Here is a 17804-nt window from a genome sequence, read left to right as displayed (position 1 = left end):
TAGTCATACCTATCTTGAAGCAAAATCTTGGAGTATTATTAGTTGCTAACCAAGATCATAATGAATCCTCTCTAAAAGAACAATATCATCACCATAAATGAGAAGACTAAAAGTTATAACTATACTAGTGAGCATAAACCAACACAACCTGCCTCTTCCAAATATTCTTCTAGCTTGTCAATATAAAATGAAACAACAAATAAATCATTATCACATTGAAAAATGATTTAATTAATAAAAATAGTGTGATAAATAATTTAATTAATAAAAATATATAATATAAATTTAATTAAAAATTATATGGATATAATTCAACTCACAAATACAAACCTAAGGCAAATTAATATGCTATAACTTTTTTATTGGAATTTCTTTTATGGCTTATAATTAATGAATTTAATTGAGCATATTTATAACTGTGTGATTGGTTTTAATGTTAATAAATTTAAATCAGATTTATAAAAAAAAATAAAATCATTATAATAAAATAAAAAACACAAATAATTTTTAATTTGAGATTGGGTTAGCATTAAAAAAGTCAAATTGTAAATAAAAATTTATATATTAAGGATTTGAATCATGAAGCTAAGATTGGGTGAGCATTAAAAAAGTCAAAGTGTAAATAAAAACTTATATATTAACGATTTGAATCCTGAAGCTAAAATAAATTTTTGATACGTTAATTTTATGTGAATTTATTTTTGAATAATAGATTAATATATTCAATAAATTAATTATAAATATTAAATATGTTAATTAAATATTAAATATGTTAATTTCTTTCTTGTTTAAAGTAATTATTATTATTTTTTAATTGTAATAAGGTATTGTTTAATTATTTTATATTTTGAAATTTTTTATTGGAATTTAGAAAAATAACAATAGTGATTTTAATAATTTCTTACAAAAATTATAGCAAATTCAATTAAAAAAACATACGGAAAGAAAACTCCAAAACATAGAAAAAAAAACTACAACTATGTTATTATTAAGTTAAATAACAATTAATTTAATAAAAAATTATAAAAAGTTAAAAGTTTAGATAAAATTAAGAAAATATCTACTCTAATTATCTCTATCTTTCTCTTTATTTATATATATATATCATTTAAAAAGTTAAAAAAGACAAGTTTAATTCATTTTAACTATTTTTCCTTTTAAAAAAATATAAAAATTGAAAATTAGTATTTCAAAACTTTGTAGGTATTGATTAATAACTTCATTATCCATAAATGTTAAAAGTAATTTGAAATTTTACATTTATATTTTGTTAGTTGGCCCAAAGCTTTTTCAATATAAATGGAAGTAGATATTAAGAACTTCAATGGCAGCTTATGTTAAGGAAGAGATGGGAATCTAAATAGGTAAAAGCTCCATCCTATACAAGTAAAAAGCACAGGATAGCATAACATTCTTTGGAAACCAGTATAACAAGATCATTTAAATAAGAAATGTTATTCCTGATGTAATTTTTTTAGGGTTAAAAACACGTAAAAGCATGACAAATGCACAAATAGATATCAGAGGCAAGGCGTTTTTTTGGCCCCTGGTTCCGAGTATTCTCACCGCCATACGAACAAACTGCGTAACTAGCGTCTGGAGGTAAATAAAACTAGATAGAGATCCGAGTTTCCTTAACGGCTCATGTTCTTCTGTTGCCCTAGAGGCCGCACTGACAAACCCTAGAAGGAAGGGGACTGTAAAGATAACGCTCAGGATTTGTGATGGTGCCATTAATTGCCGGAAGATCAAGGAAGGCAAGGCATCACCTAATCACAAAAATTGGGGGGCAGCGACTGGATTCGAATTTGCCGAAAACATGGGAGAAAAAAGGATGGAGCTTGAGGACGTTTCCAGTCTGCCGATTGCTAGTTTTGTTAGCTGGCAATTTTCAAATTACAAATTTATACATTAATAAATTCACCTCTAGGTTATCCATAGCCAAATCTACTGGAGTGGTGGGGGATTTTGGATTTATATAATATTCTAAATCCAACAGACAGGAATGAAGTTCTACATGTGATCACTAGTTAATTTTAGTTAAGTTTACAAATATAACTGAGACAGGTCATCAAATTTGAAGTTTATAAATATAACTCACACAGGTAAAATAATCTGGTTTTATTGCAGAATGTACAATGCAGAAACAACAAATACTAATACTCATAACTGATGAAAAGCATGGATATATATCTACAATATGTTATAAATGTAGTGGGATCTCACCATATTTATAGTTGTAAATAATCCGGCGCAGAAAGACTCGTCTGAGACATTGATCCGCAACACCCGCAAAACCCCCGACCCTTGCAAAAATTCCAACTGCACAAAAGCAAAGCGTATTCCTTGCAGCATTTTAAAAATATTTGAGATCAAGCTCTTCTCTGAGACTTGCGCTAGATAAGCAAAGAAAATTTGCAGTTTTCAAGCACCTCGCAGTTTATGCAATATTTTTCGCAGTCTTAAGAATTTTTTTTCAATCTAAACAACGGTTTCTTTTTTTTTTCATTAATAAAAAAGAGAGTACATTCACTGAGTTTTTCAAAACAAAGTCATCAGTTCTTATGGATTTTTCTTTATGTACCGATTAATATCTTTCTACTATTCTCTGCCTTATATCTGAGACAAAAAAATATGTGTAATCCATACCTCCAGTTCTACAAAATAATATAAAGCCATCAAAAGATTGATGAATCCAACATACATGAGTGCCCCATAACATAAAAAGCCATAAAAAAGATAAGGAAAAGAAGATTCCCTATATGGAGTTGATAGATCCAGCATTCATAAATACGTCCTGTACATATGCAGAGAAGTGAAACTTAACTGGCTCTGAGTCTATACCCCTCTTTGAAGGAAGATCTGCAACCTGGTTCTGTCTTCAATGGTAAGATTTCAATTTTGATATTTATAAATCTAGCTCACAGAAGCAACGGTTCACAATGCTCGAGTATCAATCTGTCAAACCTAAAAACCATGGAAGACCATAGACAGGGTTCATAGCAAAGAAAAATTGCATGGTGTTGAATAGGGAACATAATCTCAGAATATCCGAGATAGGAGTTCCTTGTCCTTACTTGATGTAAATAGGTTCACGGGCTCTTTTACTGCAACAAACATCCCCATTTAAATACATCCCTAAAATATGAGTTCCTTGTCCTTACTTGATGTAAATAGGTTCACGGGCTGTAACTGCAACAAACATCTCATTTAAATACATCCCTAAATCTATGGAACGACGTCATACCACTATTTGCACATCTTTTAAGCTAACAGAAATTTATGTGTAATCCCGGGATTTGAGGAGTTGTGCATGATTCATGCTTTTGGTGATTTCTCTGCCTGTGAATAACCAGCAAACCATGAAATGATGTAAAAAATACAAATTTAATCCTGAATTTCCGGCGTTATCGACAAGCCCGAGAAGTGTTATTTTCTGTGAGATATTCGCGAGATTTATCTCACCGATCAAACGATATGATAGCAAAAAAAAGTAAGAACTGGCATAAAAGAGGAGAATATATTTTATTCTTCGAGGATTCACCAGATAATATTGAAAAGCAGATTATGCATGAAATATTTGAAAAGCAGATTTACAACACTCACTCGATAGACTTCTGCAGCAAACCCAAAGATAGTGCCACTCTTCAAGAGGTGATTTATAGACGCAGCTATTGCAAAATTTTCACATCAGCACCTGATAACATATAACGAAGCTTCCATCCAACTTGCAGAATAGAACACGGTCAGTATGGTAACCAAAAAAGCATTATATCTACAGTAATACCAGTGGCAGTTTGATGAGGAAATTTCACCATCTGATATCTAATAAAAAACAGTCCCCCATACATGCAATTTAGATATCAGAAAAAGGCTATAACAAAAGACCAAGGGGAAGACAAGTGTCAAAAACTGCCTCCGCTGCTGCCGCTACCGCCGTCGCTGGCAGGCCTGCCTGAAGAATACAGTGCATAGGCATGATTTGTCACACCCAGTGCAGCGAGGCCAGCCTCGTAGGAACCCCCGATTCTCAAGGCCAATTCTAGAAGCTGCTCTTTATTCAGCTGTAGCTCTTCTCTAGAATTAGGGAATTCCACTAAATTTTGCTGCTGTTGTTCCCTAGCTGCGGCATGAATCATGTGAACTCTGGAATAAGCTGGCAGCGTGGAGGCTGGACTATGTGGATTAAGAACAGGCTCCGCTGCACAGGTGTACTGAAGGAGATCCGCATGGGCAGCCGCCAGTTCCTTCTGTAGCTGTTGCACCTGTCTCTGCAGAATGGAGATCGCTCCAACGCACCCATAAACGGGATCTTTCAAACGAGCTTCGGCTTCATAGGCCAGAGAATTCACCGCGTCCTCCCGCTGATGAGGCTCTAAATCGTTGAGAATTTTGGTCACGTTGCTTGCTCCGAAAAACTTGTGAACATTGGCAAATTTTTGAGGTTCTTCTGGAGGAAAATACGGCGCAAATACGCACTCTGAAGTACACTTTCTTCTTAGGAATTTGCAGGCAGCGCAGGGTGAGTTCGACGAATTCGAAGCCATCTCTGCTATGGAAGATAAACCAACATGCTTTACTATGGCGGAAAAGAAGTCAGTACCTGAGACATAAATATGACTACCTACAAGGTAAATAATTATTTGAATCAGTTCAGAAAATAACCAGAGAACGCACCTTTTCTTGATATACAGATTGTTATGGTTTGTATACTCTAATTTTTAAATTCCCGACGGGCAGACTAGCTGCAAGATCGAAATCGTCCGGGTAAGTACCCGAATTGGGTTGCTGAAATTTCGCAGGCACACTCAACTGAGCAAATCTACGTTTATTTGAGTGCCACACGGCCTCCGTTGATGACGAATTTAGCAGTCAAAGTACCAACCCTAGTGGCGATCTGGGCTCAACTTTTGAGTGGAAATTGGGCTGAACCCTAACTTGTGCTCAACTAAGCATTTTATGAACAGTTAACCCTGAATCAAAACACTGTGCTTTGAGTGTCATATGGTACGCCTGTATCTCATAGGAATCGCCACAACTACTCGAAATTCAAAGATCTTCCGTTCTCGCGTACAAACGCCCAATCCAGTACTGTTACCAACGCTCAAGTACTGTATATCAGAGACGAAAGTAACCCATTTGTTTCTGGAAACAGGATGATCAATATCGTAATCTAATTTAATTTCCGAGTCCTGCGATCGATCTCCGGTGACTAGCCTCTGCGCATAAATATGACTAAATCGAGATCCCAGTTTCCTCAGGGGCTCAACTTTTGTCGTTGCACCAGACACCACACTGATAAAAACAAGGAAGGAGGCGATGTACAGGAGTTAACGGTTAGGTTTGGTAATGTTGGCATCACAGCCTGGAAGAATTGGAAGATGGAGATGGTACTCCAAGTACCTATCAGCTATTCCCAAACAATGAAAGCTGTGATGTGAAAGGAAGACAAACAGAAAGACGGGGATGGGTATGGACCACAGGGGGATGGGTATGGACCACAGGCTTGGAATACAATCTGCCCAAAGTGGAGGACTAAAAGGGGTGGGCATCTGGAAGGCCTTTCTAATTCTATTTCTAGTTTTGTGTTTAGCTTCATTAGATTGAACTTATAATTTATTTATTTTTGAAAGAAATTCGTCACTTTCCGACAGTGAAATTGCTGTTACCAAGTTAAAACATGTTGGAGTTTTTAAGTTAGAATGGAGCCAAATTTTAATTTTTGTTTAATTTTTGTTGATTATATATATGGATTCAGTATCTTGAAAAATCTTAGGATCTTGGGATTGTGAGGATTCAGGGTTTTGAAAAACAGTTAAGATACTAGAATTGTGAAAAATTTACAACTCACACTTACAATTCCAAAAAATCCTTAATAAATTTTGAACAAATTAAAATAAAAAAATATACCAAAAACCCTATAAAACAAACAACAGATAAATTGTTTTTCATATTTATTTAATTAACAACAATATTCATCTAAACATTAAAACTCATTATTATAATATCAATAAAAAAAAATAAAAAAACTCATCCTATCAATATCAAAAATATTTGAATGTGAAAAGAAAAACATAATAATTACATAGTACAATCACCCAAAATCATTTTAATTAATCTTTTTTAATTTATATTTATCCCAAGCATATCTAAACATTTCCAAAAGAGTAGTGATACAATTTTGTTGGAAAATAATGGAAATTCTTACAAATTTTAATCTGGGTTACAATGGTTAAGCTTTAAGATTTTAGGTATTTTAATTTTTTTTATAATATTAGATCTATTTACAATTTCATTAAAAATTTAAGTCTCGGGTAAATTGCGGCCTCGGTGGACAACGCATTTGCAAAATGCATCCTGCATTATCATCCTCTGTTACCGTGCGACTCTCGATCTCCATGGAGTTTACAAACATAATTAATACATTCATGAACCTTTCATTATTGATATCAAAGTCAAAACGAATATCCTAATATGGACGAAAAGCAAGGAATCAAAGCTGTTGGATGACGCGGAATACGTAATTGTTTACGTATATATAAACATGAACAAATGAACACGCCTGTAATAGCAATCCCCAAACAAATCAAAAGCGCGGCCATGGATCATCAATATACTATGTATGTCAAGTCAGATCTCAACCAATGACTGTAAATAATCTGGCAGCAGAGAGCCTCGTTTGTGTCGCATATTTACCAGAAAATGCCACGAACAGCACAACACCAAGAATATTTCTTGCATTATTTGATTAATTTCCAGCTATTCTATAGGAAAAGTTTGCCATGATATCTTATTTCTAATTGCATCAAATGGAAAGTTCCTGTAGCAGGTTGTTAATTAGCATAATTCAGTGATTGAGATTGATCATATGGTGGATGAACTTCAAAAATAGTAAAGTCCCATAAACATTGAGAGAACCGTGTGTATATATATATATATATATATCCTGACTTCACTGTGCTTGGATTTTTGAGATCAGTGCCGTATACATCCACTCAGGGCTCGATGAATTCTATAATGTATATAATGCTCAGAAGATGCGCAATCTAATCTAGAGAAGATTGTCAGAGAAAGTAGGCAATGTAAGAATAGAGGTATGGACTCTGGAGAGACCGAGGTCAGAGGCACGCGCACAGTCAACCCAACATAATCTATGATATATAGCAATTGCCATAGAATGCAAATTTGCAGCCTTCTTCTTTACGTATATATATTATATGTATTAAGGCCCTGTTCCAATAATTCCCAGCAAATCATTACACAAAGCAATAAAATGGAGCGCAATTCATGGGATTACTTTAGTACATATAACAATAAAATGGAGTACAATTCATGGGCTTACTTCAGTCATGTTTTCTGAAGCACTATTATATTTTTTTCCTGGCTGTTCAAATCTCTTAGCCAACCAACTTTTTTTCTCTCTCTATTCAAATCTCTGACCCATTTTAAAATCTCGATGATTGCATAAGTGCACGGGGACTTTTACTATATAAGGAGATATAGGGATTATGCACAGCGCCTATATTGGCATAAGTGGAAACTCCGAAACAATTTAAAAATTACAAGATACATTTGGTATGGCGCATGTGCTACATTTAAAAGTATTCCTCTTCAAATGTATAGATACCTTTTAGCTAGCCGGTCAAAGTCCATTGTATATAGTCTCACATAATTAGCCACAATGCTTGCTGTGTCTCGTATTCAGGTTTTTTAATGGGGAAAGCAGTGATGATATAATATTTCCTTTTGATACAGATGTACCATTATCATTGCACGACAAAACAAGAATTTCGGTTTCTCTTTAGGAATGCATCCCCTTCATACAAAGAGTGTAGAAATCAAACAAATGTGAACTAAGTGTAAGTATGGTTGGTGGTACTTGTTAAAGTAATGGGAAAATAGTGCTATTTGACTTTCTGCTTTTTTGTTTACTAGATTATAACATAATGATGATAGGGATAGAATGAGGGAGATATTGATGCAAGTTGTATCATAGTGATGATAGGGAGAGGATGAGCGAGATATTCTTGTTTACTAGGATGAGGGAGATATTGACGTAAATTATAATATATGATAAGTTTTATTACTATGATAAAGTGTAGTTTGAAATAAAAATTGGAATCTTTTTGTTGGAATTTGGTAATAATTTTTGTTTAGATCGTAATGTTTTTCATTTAAATTTTATTTTTAAATGTAAAAATGAATTCAAATTCTTGGAAAACCTTTAGTGTATTTATATAGTGCAAAATCAAAAAACTTAAATCACAATTTTCCTAATTTTTTGTCAGATTTCTAGCAAAATCAATTGAAAAGTAAGGAGGTGATAAATTGAGATGTACATTGTATTTGTATTTTGTAGTCTTATTCCTAAACATTGAAGAAAATTCTTACAACTTAAATTAATTTGTTGCCCCTACGTTGCAAATTAGTTGTCGATAAGGTGCGGTGTTAAGGCACTCCATGCGACATCAGGGATTCAAACCTCGACTAACTTGTGTAACATGTGTGGGGCCATGGTAGTCAAAATAGATCTTGTATCATATCAATGAGATCGGGCCACAATAGTCAAAATAGATCTTGTATCATATCAATGAGAGATCCACCTTGTTACCAATTCCTCTAATCATAAAAAAGTAAATAGAAAAAATCCATTAGAAAATATGTTAGAAAATGTCCAAAAAGTGACCTTTTTATACTACATTGTCATGATAGTGTTCTTACAAAGATGGCATGCCATCTTACTAAGTAAAATTTAATCTAAATTCATAAATCATGTCTTAATTTCAAAGTATTATGCATCACATTTATTTCGTTAAGAGACTTCTGAATAATTTATCTTGTAATTATCATTCTTATTTATGCTAATGATATTTTTCTTATGGTGAGAATCCCTATGATCTTGAAAAGTGACTAAAAATTCTCGAGCACTTTTGTGCTAGTATGGTTATGATTGTTAATATTGATAAAAGAAATATAATGGAAATAAAATCCAAGAATACCGCTTAATGCTAACTTCATGTATGATAACAAAAGCTTGGAAGAAATGACTTAAAGCAAATGCCTTGGAATTGATCTTCATTACAAACTTGATTGGACCTACAACAATGAAAAAACAATAAATGGAGGGTGGAAAGCTCAACATGGACTTGGAAATAGTTGTAAATCAATGAACTTTTAGCTAGATAGAATAAGAAGAAACTCCTCGTTGAGACACTCATCACTCCTATCATTTCCTATGATTATGAGGTTTTAGGTTGCATATCTCTAGAGAATCATGAAAAAATAAAGAGTGAATCCAAAAGAATTTATAACTTCTAATCTTAAAATTAAAGGTTATACACCCTATCTTATCCTCCTCAAAGAGGTGAATCTTTCCCCCATTGAGAATATAGTTGTGAATGGGTACTTAATGTACAAGAAAAAGATAAATGACTTGGAAGACAAGAGGATTCCTATGGTTTCTTGTAGCTCAAATTGGATCCTTGTCAAAATATTTTTTAAACTTTGGAAAGGGCATTTTTTAGGTGAAGTTGAGAAAATGTCTAAAATTTACTTGGAAGTTAAAATAAACCATTACTATAGTTGGCCTTCCAAGGTATCTCATTGAAAGTAAAGCTTGTGGTGAAAAATAACAACAATGGGGGAGATGCAAAGAGAATTGGGGATGTTTGAAAGACAATAAAAAAAATGAAAGCCTGAAGAGTGTGATCTTCTTAAAGATAGGAGGATGAAGGAATCAAGGAGCCTATCCATCATGATTGAATGTGCCTTAGAGCAATGTCATCAAATTATTTTTTGCTAATGAGAAACAATGTGTAGGGACCTCCCTTAGGACGAATATATATATATATATATATATATATATATATATATATATATATATATATATATATATAATCACATATTAATTTTAAGGCACATACATCAATAGTCCATCAATTTACAATTCAACCATTATATATCCTTCACTTTTGTAATCTAATCATTATCAAGCATGTAATAGAACTTTATGGAAAAGAAAGGTACCATTCACCAAAGGGGTGGAGATTTGATCTCGGCTTTGTTGCTTCTTGCACTCCCTTGTTGTTGTCTGCATACACGTGTGAAGGATGTTGTGTCCCGACTGAATGTTGTTGACTCACTAGTTGACCTCCCAGCCTACTCCTTGGGTACTCTTCTTCCCCATAGACCCCTGAGCTACAATGGGGCTATAAAGTAGAGGAAGAATACTAGCCGATGGAGGAGAGCACTCCTGGCTCAAGAGTTCCCTCTCTAATGGCCTCCACCACACCAAACTCACTATAGACTTCATAGTCACTCACAATAGCATTATGTAATCCATCCAACAGTAGGGAAAAAAGTGATCCCTCTCCCATAGCTTGCTTCTTCTTTTATAAGAGGCTTCATAGGTGACACTTGTCACTTCATGAAAAAATAATTATTTTTATTAATATAAAAGTTTGATTATTCACCCATCCATGTGTCAACCTCTCACCAAGGATCTCCTAAATTATTTACTTAAATTCTTATTTAAAAATAATATTTTCCCTCACCCCAACATGACTCCCTATTTCTTCTCCTATTTGTCTCTTGATCCCCCTTTTATACTCATTATTTTGTGTTCATTACTGAATTCAACTGGTAGGTCTCATATTTGGTTCCCCAACTACACCCTAGTTTATCTCAAATTGACTCTTAGATGGAGATCCTTGTGTTGGCTCTTGCCACATGGAGGTTCTCTCATGAAACTAAATTTCTCTAATTTAAATTATTATTCTTTATTTTCTTTCGCCACCCTCTTTTTTCAATGAGGTTAAATTATACTAGGATTAATGTTTGTAATTAACTCTATATTATTTTTTGCTTTTTGTTTATTTAAAACACTTACATACTTTGGAGTTACTTTATGTGCACGTTATACACCTAAGATTTTCCAGACATGGGAAGGGTATAGTTACTCAATTGGTTTAATCTTTTTATTTCTTCCTATTTTCTCTTTAACCCAAGGTTTAGTCTTGATTTAGTTAACTTGGTTCTAAAACCTCACTCACTACATTATGTGAATTAGTATGATTATCATATCTTAATTATATTTCAACAGTTTATTCCTGATGTCAAGGATGCCAAGATAGTCATGCCCTTCAACAAATTCCCTTGAAGTTTCAAGGGTGCCATGCCAATCACTTTATTCTTGATGCCAAGGATTCCAAGTTGGTCATGCCCTTTAAGAAATTCCCTCAAAGTTCGAAGGGTGTCATGTCATTTTCCCTTTAGGCATCTAGTGACTACGAGGGGAAAAACTAAGTGTGATGACAAAGATTGTTATCCTCTCCTATGCCACCCTCTATAGTGAGACTAATGTTGTTGGGGATCAAGGTACCCACCTAGATGTGTGCCCCCCAGTAAATTCCTCATGAGCAACCCAAACAAAGTTCTTCCCCCATGACATTGTGATCTTCAAGGAAAAGGTGTCCCAACACCTTTCATTCCAAGTAACAATGGGAGTTCTAGCGAGTAAAATCAACAATGTTTCCCAACCCCTCCCATGAAGTTCCATCTATTTGTAAAACCCCACCACCCATGTGTGATTCGTTCGACAAAGAAACTAACTTTTTCATATAGCCACTAACATGTCATTAGAATTCACAACACATTTTTAATTGAAATTTATTTGTTTTTAGACAATAGTATGCAATTCAAATCAAATCAGAGGTCATTGGTTCATCATATGTAAGTGAATTCAGGTGGTCTCCTACCACACTCAATAATCATCGATAATATTTGTTCTTAATACTAGTCATCGATATAATTATGTATGCTAAATCATAACCATATGTTGATGGTGCTAGACCCGCCAACATGTCAGGGGATTTCCTCTGTAAGATGTCCCAATTAGACCTCAGACCATTTGGTGTAGGAGTCCCAATAGTGGGTCGTACGGTAATGACTTGACCGCGATTTCGTACAGAGGAAATTAAGATAACTTTGTTGGTAGCAAGGGTGTGACATATGCAGTGAGCCAAGGAAGGTGCATGAGAGGTTCTAACACATAAGGGTTGAGATGAGTGCGACCCTTGGAAACTTGTGATAGCACGGAGTTAAGAAGGGAACACATGAGAAAAGATGCATCATAACATGGAAGGCAAGTTAGATAGCCATCCAAAGTAATGGTTAAACCAACAACACATTTCAAAAACATTCATACATACATACATAGAAATCTATACATGCATGCGTAAGCAAACATATACATATATTATTTAGAGTAAACCAGATAACATAGAATACAATACAACATATGCATGAAACATGTTGGCTCTTGTTATATTAAGAAGTGTAAGTTCTAGTCATACAATACATTCATGTCCAACTGCTAGTTCCGACAGTGGAACATTACAGCCACAACTGCTTGCTCCTCCAAAGAGATATACTAGCTCTGCACAGTGGAGAAGCCAAGGCTTATTACAATATTGTCCAAGCTCACTCCAAGATAGTCTTATCAGAAGCTTGGCTAACCAAAAGCCTATACAATGAGTTATGAGGGACTATTTATAGCAAAGGGTGGGGCAACCCTTGACATTCCCCTCTGTGACAATTCATCTACCCTCATGACTCTTCATCTACTCTATGACTATTACATCCAACTATCGACACTTGAACTTACACGTGACAAGATGTTACATTACAATGCACATGTACCCATGTCAGACAAAATGGCTTGAGCAAGCCATGCTAGACATCACTATGACTCGGACAACTGTTGGAAGGCCACCTCTTCGACATATTCATTGTGGTTGACAGTAGCGTAGTGATTCCAAGACCAGTAGTCCGCGATGGTGTCCGCATGCTCCAAGGTGACATCTTTCTAGAACCTAACTCTTGCCTCCATAACATCCAGGTACACTACTCGAGCTCCTCTGTAAAACTTGTCTAAAAGCATGCGCATCATTGTCTTCAATCCAGTATGACCATCAAAATACTTGTGCATGATGTCTGCACTAATGGGCAAGTCTGGGCTGGTGGCAATGCACATCAACTCGTCAAAGTATGAGTTAAGCTCTGGTTGGACTTGTGCCTTTGTCTTCACATAGGTGAGAGTCCCAATAGACGGGATCACATGTGCGTGCACCACAACATCCATACTCTTGAATACACCTGCATGGGAAGAGTATATACTAGTGATGAGTTGCAGGAGCTCTTCATAGTTACAGAATTGACTTCGAATATCTGTCTTCAACTCGACCACTCTAGGCTTCATCATCTTAGGTAAGTCAAGCGGGGCTCCCTTGTATCTCATCGTCCATGTTTGCATATAATCAACAACAGTATGCACGTTCACCAAGATATGTGCTCTTCTAACACATCGCTGCTACCATCCATTGAGATGGACGACTGCCTTATGCATGGTACCAAATTTGGAAAACAACTCCCACAAGACTATGTCAAGGGACAACACTTCATCTATTATTGCCTTCTTTAGTTCTGCTCGGGCAGATGTTATAACCAACTCTCCTCCTTTCTTGGTTGTCTGTAGTTCGTTAATCATTCGCTCATTCTCAGCTATCAGAAAGTGAACGCATGAGCTAATGGCTTTGGCATACACTCTGGTAGCATCGGCCAAGGCTACTGGATGTTTGCGCATGTCAGACATGGTCACTTGTTCATCAAATTGCGCATGAGATTTATGATCATCTGGACTCAACACTTTGTGAGACTGCACAACTATGTTGAGACTCGTCGAATGAGATGTTGTGCATCTCTCCTTCCGGTTGATCTCTAAGTATCGCAGTGCCTCCTTGGTCGCTTGAGACTTACTCATCTTCTAGATGCAGTGAAGTGGGCAAGTTGACCTCTTGGTGATGAGGCATGAGGTCGATGTATTGTTCTAATTCACATAGCTCCATATCCATATCCAACTGTCGAAGTGCTTTCTCTATCTCACAAGCGAAGTCCTGCTCCTGCGATGGTTCACCCTATTTACTTGATGCCAGCTGTTTTGATGAGTCCACTACCTGTACGGGCAGTGTTTCATCTATTTGCACATGTTGCACTCCCTGTTGCACCTATTGTTATTACACTTCCCTCTCCTGTTTGTGAAACTCTTTTTCTTTTCGTAGTTGCTCCTTCAACTCATGCAACTCCTTCTTTGTTTCCTCCATTCTTCATTTCTTTCTCTGCCTTTGTGCGATTCACTTATCGCGTTGTTGCCTCTTTGCCTCTATAGCCATAGCTGCTTTCTCCACAACTGGATATACTCGGAACTTGCAACTTTGCTTTTCCTCCATGCTATTGACAATCTTCCTCTTGCCCTTATCGCGCACTGGTATGTTCACCTCTATTGTTGTTGTTGCTTCTAGTGCTCTCTGGGATGCTACTTCACATTGCTTCGCTAACCACTCCACAGCGAAGCCGACTTGTTCATTGGGTCTGGAGAAATTGTAATAATATCTCCATGGGTCCTCCTCCACCCAATGAAATGCCCTGTGGGTCCAATTTAATTATCCTCTTGTGCAACAATCTTTCACAAGACAATGTGGGTCATATCGATTGTAACTTCGGAGGTCAAATGGGCACTTATTCTTATTCTCTGCTTCGACATCCTCATGCTTGAAACTTCAGATCTCATATAACCCAATCCATAATGGAAGAGAGGGCCAAGACGCCTTCCTCTTTTGGTGCAGTCTAACTGCCAATCCTATTGAGATCTGATATGCTACTCCCTGCATGACGAGTATCTCCACGAAAAACTTTGGTAGAAAATGCAGAGGCTTCTCCATGTTGTACATATGTATGAAGGTGCCAGACGGTGAGGCATACCAATCAACTATGTCTATCAGTGCCTCCATTGTTGCCTTTGACATGTAGGGTGGATCCTATTCGAATATCATCTTGTAAACCAGGGTGACAAAATGATCAGACAATCATGTGATAACTCCTCTAAAGCTGCATTCGGACAACAACTTATAATAAGTGTTCACAACAGTCTCCATCGGTGACCATGCTAGCTTCAGGCCCATGAACTCCTGTCGGGCATAGACTGCAACCAAGATATAGGCGGACATGTAGATTTCTGCTTGCATACCTTTGGGCAGTTTTCGAGCCCTTGTTACTTGTTCCTTCAGTTGATGAGCCAACATACCAGACTAGTTGTATGGTTTTCCCTCTCTAGCGAGTTGGTCCAGTGCGATCACCCAACTCTGTGGGAAGGTTTTCGTGCTTTATTGGCCATATAATCGACATGCAAAGATGAAAAAGTATTGATATGCCTTCTGTAGTATCTTTGTCTTGTAGATTTGGTTGGGTGTCATCCTGAATTTAGCCAACTCCTTTACCTAGCTCTTCAGAATGTATCTCAAGTTGGCATTGTTGCTGGGTAAGATGAAGGGAGTCTCCATTATCGTCACGGGATCTGACATCTAATACATGTCATCATAATCCTCTATCCTGAAGGTTGCAATCTTCGTCTCGCTGACACTACTCAAGGTCATCGTCTCGAGATTAGTGTGTGAGACGATCCAATGTATCATGTCCATGCATGGGAACACAAGGTATCTGCATGCAATCCAGTACAAGCCGAACTTGTGAATGTTCACCCATACCTGACGGTCTATGAGGTTTCCCCAAATGTGCATGTAAATGAATCATTGACCTCTTGTCATTTTAGGTTGATGTCCTTGTCTAGAATCAGCTTAGTGTATTCATAGATCTGTAGACTCATAGACACTTGCTCAACCGTTGCTCCAATTTCACTTCCATCAGTGTTCTTTAATCTTGCACTCTTGGAGGCCATTGATCATAAACTTTCAAGAGGCGGATGAACACCTGCTAGATATAGAGACAAAGCGACATGCATGGCAAGAAATCTGTTAGCGAAAACCAAAGCAAATTGGAGGAACAACATAACACATACTTGGGGAAAGACTAGCAAGGATTGCGTAATTTATTTTGGGAGGCTGGGAGACTAGCTGCCAGACTTGCGTAAAAAGTAGTCTGGGATGTTTGGGGAGGCTGACTAGCTACTAGAATTGCACAATGTGCATTCTAGGCTGACTGTTGAATGTTGGAATTGTGCAATATGCAATTTTAGCTGGCAATGACTGCAGGCTCAGTGACTACATTGTGCAATTTTCTAGGACAGCAGTCACTGTCCCTCAGGATTGCGCAAAGCAGGCCTCGGAAATAGTTGCTAGGCATAAATGCATATTTATGGAAAGGAAGGAAGAGCCTTCCCTATCAAGATTACGCAATGCTTTATTGGTGAGGCAGAGTCTGGGCCAAGGCTGCCCAAACCCACCGACGAGAAACTAAAAGTAAATGTGAAAGATATTGCATGACAATACTAAATTTAAGCAGAATTGATTGATTGTGCATGCAAACATTGAATGAAAGATTCAGAAAATAGAGCAACATGCATGTGGGTGAAGTTGGTCATCGAATCAGCGACCGTTTGTGCAAAATAGTTTCATGCATGCTACAATCGTGAGATAGCAACGAAAACTAAAATGGTGCTAGTACAAGCTAGTATGCATATAAAAGATAGCAAGAATTCAAAGAAATCAAGCAAATAGTACTCACATAAGTGAAAACACAAAAAGTGACTGAAAAAGACAAGTTGAGACCACTTACTCATGAATAGCTTAGTCGGATGTGTTGAAGTGTCCTGGATTTGTTGTGGGATGTCAGAGCTCCGAGATCAATGTGAAAGAATGATCTATGATGTGTCGAATAAATAAGTTTGGGCTCATGACACGCATGCCACAAATCTAGGAAAAAGCGACACTTGGAGGAAAGATTCTAAAATGATCTTTGCATGTGACCTCCAGTTGCTAAAAATAGCTCCCTCAATCAAGGGATGCTTTTTGCATATTGCCTTTTGCTATTCTAGGAAAAGAAAGCCATGAATGCAAGTCAAGTTTCCTTGGTCCCGGGTGGAACTGGTCAACCCAATTGCACATGCAAGAGGTTTCTCAACTGTTGGGAGAAAATGCACATTTCTAGATGGGAGCTAGGCTGGCTGGCCAAAATATTTGCACAATTTCTGGGCAAAGTAGTTCACTGCTGCCCAGGATTATGCAATTCCTAAGCTGAGAAGCATTGCTGTGAAGAATTGGGCAATTTTCTGGATGAAGCCTGACTGGTAGAATTGCACAATTCTAGAGCCCAGCAGGCTTCCAGACTAGATTGTGCAATTTCTAGAGGGAAGGCTAGTTTCCCTCCATAATTGTGCATTTTCTTGAAGGAGATGCTCGGCTTGCAGCTGGACCAAGTCCAGAGAAATAACTTGTGAGGGGAATGCATCAAGCTCTGATAGATAAACTACCTTTCTGCAAGAAAATCACTGGAGCTTGTGTACTTGACGCAACAATACATGCTGCTGTGAAAGGTTGGTAAGGAGGCTCCAAAACGAAGCTAAGGCAAAATTTTGGAGGGAGGTTGTAGTCGCTACAACACTTGGCGACACACTAGTAGAACTCCATCTTTCTAAATGGACCTTGTTCGTGAAAAACAAGTCTAACACCTCCGGAAGTATTGTTCAGTTCTTAGTTCATCTTGGTTTCACACTAGCCTGATTGTAAGATGTAGCATCTGCCAAACTCTTGGTCGATTGACACACATTCCAAGCCAAGGAAACACAGTTGCTTCGATTGGGGTTATTGGTGCACAAGCAATATAATCATCGGAGTCTTAGTTTCATCTCTGGCGTTGCTCCGCTGCCAACAGGCCTAGACAGTGCCCCGGTGGAGCCACATAGGAACACAAGCATCACTCCACTGTCAGGGAGCCTGGTCAGTACCCCAGCGGAG

At 37.0% G+C, this 17804-nt stretch overlaps 1 pseudogene across 1 annotated transcript; it reads right to left on the bottom strand.

Moving 5' to 3' along the window:
• Positions 1-2270: 2270 nt before the first annotated feature.
• LOC149249309 (LOB domain-containing protein 25 pseudogene) lies at positions 2271-5412 on the bottom strand (annotated as a pseudogene). Its single transcript, XR_016266754.1, has 2 exons — positions 4678-5412; positions 2271-4549 (listed from the first exon to the last, which is right to left on the bottom strand). The product of XR_016266754.1 is annotated as an LOB domain-containing protein 25 pseudogene (transcript).
• Positions 5413-17804: the final 12392 nt, after the last annotated feature.

This window comes from Pinus tabuliformis, chromosome 7, assembly GCF_031772625.1.
Source record: "Pinus tabuliformis cultivar Carrire ecotype Pingquan chromosome 7, CPIR1, whole genome shotgun sequence".
Lineage (NCBI taxonomy): Eukaryota > Viridiplantae > Streptophyta > Pinopsida > Pinales > Pinaceae > Pinus > Pinus tabuliformis.
Note: the sequence above shows the minus strand (reverse complement) of the source record. Positions and strands in the feature narration are given on the sequence as shown.